Raw genomic sequence first — 5,100 nt, 5'->3', positions numbered from 1 at the left:
TTATCTTTTCCTGGCAAAGGATTAACTCTTTTATGATGAATTAATTACTGCAACAATGAATGAATAAAAATTCAAAATTTCTGTAAATTTCTGTTCATTAAAATTAATAAAATAAAATTTAAAAAAGATGGCAAGAATAGAGGAAGACAATGTGTAAAAACATTGAAATTCAAAGAAATTAATAAATTGTTTAAAAATATTATAAAAAGCTTTCTTAATGAAGTCTATAGTGGCTGGTTTTAGTCCTAGGTCCTTGAGCCACTTTGAGTTGGTTTTTGTGTATGGAGTGAGGTGTGGATGTGGATCTTGCTTGAGTTTACTGCAGACAGTTTTCCAATTTTGCCAACACCATTTGTTAAAATGTCTGTCATTTCCGCACTTAACTGATATCATCTCCTTGTCAAAAATCAGTTGACCATAGTACATGGGCTGATTTTTGGATTCTCAATTCCATTCCACTGGTCTATGTGTCCATCACTGTACCAATACCACACTGCCTTGACCACCACAGCAGTGTTGTTGTTATGTTGTTATCTGCCGTCGAGTCGTTTCCGACTCATAGCTACCCTAAACCCTGCTCTATCCTGCGCCAACCGCACCGCCTCTGACACACCCATCCCGATTACCCCAGTCACCGAATCAATCCATCTCATAGAGGGTCTTCCCCTCCTGCGTTGTCCCTCAACCCTCCCAAGCATGATGTCCCTCTCCAAGGACCCGTCCCTCCTGGCAACATGTCTTGGCCACAGCAGTGTAGTAGGATTTAAAATCAGAGAGTGGGATGCCTCCTACCTTGTTTCTCTTTTTAAGGAGTGCTTTGCTTATTCTGGGTCTATTTCCACTTCAAATGAAATTGAAGACTGCCTTTTCCATCTCGTTGAGGAATGGAATTGGTATTTGTATTGGGATTACATTGGACATTTAAATTGCATTTGGTTATATTGTCATTTTCACAATATTGAAATATTTATCCATGAGCAAGGTATATTTTTCCATTTCTACAGGTCTCTTTTTGTTTCTTGTAGTAATGTTGTGTAATTTTCTTCGAATAGATCCTTTGTGCTGCTGGTTAGATTTACTCTCAAGTATTTAATCTTGAGATTAGCTATTGTGAAATGGTATTGTCGTTCTTAGTTTCAGCTCTGTATGCTTTTTGTCATTGTAGAGAAATCCAACTGATTTTAGTATGTTGTATCCTGCCACTTTGCTGAATTGGTCAATTATGTCCAGTAGTTTTCTTGCTGAGTCTTTAGGGTTTTCTAAGTATACTATCATATTATGTCTGATAAGGAACTTATATCTAGAATTTATAGAATACTTGAGCACCACAACAAGATAAAGGTAAACAACCCAAATGAGAAATGGGCACAGGATATTAACAGCCACTTTACCAAAAAAGACATTCAGATGGCAAACAAACACATGAAAAAGTGTTCAAAATCCCTAAATTCTAAGAGAGATGCAAATCAAAACAACTATGAGATATCATCTTACTCCAGTAAGAATAGCAAAATTCAACAGAGCAGCAGAGAGCAAATGCTGGAGAGGTTGTGGAGAAACTGGAACCCTTATTCACTGTTGGTCAGGGTGTAAAATGGTGAAACCACTATGGAAGGCAGTACAGCACTTTCTCAAAAAGTTGCAGATAGAAATACCCTTTGACTCAGCAGTTCCACTACTGGGAATATACCCTAAAGAAACCATAACTGCCAGCCAAGCAGATATATGCACAGCCATGTTTATTGTGGCTTTGTTCACAATAGCAAAGAGTTGGAAACAACCTAAGTGCCCATCTACAAATGAATGGATAGAAAAGCTGTGGTATATTCACACAATGGAATACTATGCTGCATTGAAAAAAACAAGGAACTCATGAAATATAAAATGGGTGACCCTGGAGGACATTATGTTGAGTGAAATATGTCAGTCACAGAAGGACAAATACTGCATAGGGCCACTGTTGTAAAATGGGACTGACATTGGAATTGGTGGGAACCTAAGAAAAGAGAGGATAAATAATGTATACTGAAACAGATGAGGGAGAGAACTGTTTAAAAGGAATATAGGATTAAGTATTATTTTCATGACAAGATTACAAGAAAAATGCATATTAAAGTGGATAGTGGACTGATGGGATTATATAACAGTGAGAGAATTTTTTTTTTTCTTCAAAGAGTAAAACGAACTGGGGGGAGAGGTGGGCAGGGAGGAAAATATGCAACAATGAATGAATGGGGGAAAATTAAATGGAAAGAATATGCTGTAAAAATATATATGTTGCATTAAAAATCATTAATAAAAAATATTTGAAAAAACCAAACCCTTATAACTCAACCTCATGTTAAGCAGAGAGCTACAGTTCAAAAATTGGGGTACAAAGTCAGGCTAAGAAACAGTGCCATCCCCGAACTTCTGAAGATAATTGTGCAACTTCCTTAAGCAGGGACTGCTCTCTCCTAACACCCTCAGGAAAGAAGATAGATATGCAGGTCAATCATTAGCATCAACTGAGATTGGAGGCTTCTGGAATAGTATCACTTTAAAAAAATCATCATCACAAAACAGAGAGGGTACTTGGGGGGGGGGAATCCCGCTGTCTAGCTTGACCACACGGGACTGATTAACTCAAGCAACAGGGAGGTCCTGGGCACCTTGAAGGACGCCAGAAACCACTTCCAGAAAGGAACAACAGGCTTCCTCCATTGCCATTTAGGTACTTCTGGGGGAAATCAGTTGTCAGGCCCTCAGCCTTGCAGGCCTTGGGTCAAAGAGGGAGCACAAACATATAGGTGTTTCACAAAACATTCTATACACTGGGTAATTTTATAGTTAGAACAGCCTAATATATACTAAGAAAAGACTCCCATAATGTCAAGAAAACAGCAATCCACATCAGCCATTATGAAAAAAAAATAATAAATAACCCTTCACCTTAAAAAGAGATCCAATGAATACCTCAGGTAGAGAGAACCAACCAGAAGAAATATGTTTATGTAGTTATTTGATCAGCTACAGAAAAAATGATGCAACTGTGGGAAGAAACAATGGAAGTCAATAAGAAAGCTAATACTTCGGAGACAACAATCCAGAGAAATATATGGATGAGGAGGAACTTGAATAGATATGGATGAAAATACAAAAGATGGAAGAAAAAAATTGATAGAACAAAGAAGTAAAGATAATTGTGCAAGATGATCACATATCCTCAAAACAATTTTTTAACTAATCTATTTGTTAAACATAACAAGAAAGTCTTGTGTTATGAGATATCAGTGGGTCACTTTACCATGTTCATTCTAAAGATTGAGAGTGTTACACTTAAACATTTACTAGTACGTTGTTATTGTTGTTATGTGCCGTTGAGTTGCTTGTGACTCATTGCAACCCTTTGTACAACAACCCTTAAACCTGCTCTATCCTGTGCCAATCTTACAGTCTCCAACACATCTATCCTCATTACCCCAGTGACTGAATAAATCCATATCATCGAGGGTCTTTCTTCCTCAACCCTCCCAAGCACAACGTCCGCCTCCAAGGACTGGTCTCTCCTTGCAACATGTCCAAAGTATGCCAGACAAAACTTCAGAATCCTTGACTGCAAGGAGCAGCCTGGTTTAATCCTCTGCAGAACAAACTTGTTTGTTCTCCTAGTAGTCCATGCTATAATCAACACTCTTCTCTAGTACCACAGTTCAAAGGTATCAATTCTCTTTCTATCATCCCTAGTCATTGTTTAGCTGTCTGGTGCATAGCAAGCAATTTCAAAGAATATGGCCTGGATCAGGTGTACCTAGACTCCAGACTGACATCATTGCTCTTCAGTACTCTGCAGAGGTCCCTGACAGTTGACTTTCCCAATGCATTTCATCTCTTGTGTTCCTGGCTGCCAGTATTAAGAGTGTTAACTGTGGAGCCAAGCAAATTAAAGCTGTTTACAATCTCAATCTCTTCACCGTCCATAATGTTGCTGCCAATTGGCCCAGTGGTGAGAATCTTTTTCTTAATATTGAGTTTCAATCCATATTGAAGGCTGTAGTCCTTGACCTGCAGCAAGTGCTTCAGGTCCTCCTCAGTTTCCACAAGCAGGGTCATGTCATTTGCATAATTCAGGTTGTTGATGAGTCTTCTTCCAATCCTGATGCCACATTCCTCCTCATACAGCCCAGCATTTTGGATGATCTGTTCTGCATATATATTGAAAAGGTAAGGAGATAGGACACATCCCTGGTGTACACCCTTCCCAATCTTGAACAATGCAGTGTCTCCTCATGCAGTGATGACTCTTTCTTGGTTCAAGTATAGGTTTCACATAAGCACAATCAAATGTTCTGGGTATTCCAGTCTTCCCAGAATCAGCCACACTATCCAATGCCTTTGCATAGTCAATGAAACACAGATAGACATTCCTCGGACATTCTCTGCTTCCTACCAACATCCATCTAACATTAGTTATAATATCCCTAGTTCCATAGCCTCTTCTAAACCCATCCTGCACATCTGGCAATTCTCTGCTGACATACTGCTTCAGTCATTTTTTGGAAAATTTTCAGCAGTATCTGGATTGCATGTGATATTAATGATATTGTTCTAGAATTTCCACACTCTATAGGGTCATCTTTCTTTGGAATGGAAACAAATATAGATCTCTTACAGTCAGTTTGGCAGGTGGTATTAAAAAAAAAAGCAAATCAATCATAAGCACCAAATCAGCACAAATGATTTTGGGGGGAAGAAGAAAAAGAACCATGTCATGATCTGAGAAGACTCCATATGCACCGAGATGTAGAGGAGAGCAGTAGATGAATCTGGACCTGTGTGATGAAAGTGTGGGGGATGCTAAGAAATGCACCCCAAACTGTGGAGGCACATCTGGAAGACAAGAGCTGAGTTCTAACAGCTGTCTTCCCTTCAGCCTCATGACATACTAGGACTATTATACAATTCTTTTTACCTCAGGCTAAAATAATGTTTATTAGTAATTTTTATTTTCTAATATTTTCTACCATTTAAATTCTTTTATCCAAAAGGAGATAAAATAACATGGATTACAGTGATAAAAAATTATTTTCTATCAGCATATTTTTAATTGTTGTTGTTGTT

This window comes from Elephantulus edwardii, unplaced genomic scaffold (assembly GCF_000299155.1).
Source record: "Elephantulus edwardii isolate Elephantulus edwardi_28Jun2011 unplaced genomic scaffold, EleEdw1.0 scaffold00018, whole genome shotgun sequence".
NCBI classification, from domain to species: Eukaryota; Metazoa; Chordata; class Mammalia; order Macroscelidea; family Macroscelididae; genus Elephantulus; species Elephantulus edwardii.
This window is presented reverse-complemented; position numbering follows the sequence as displayed.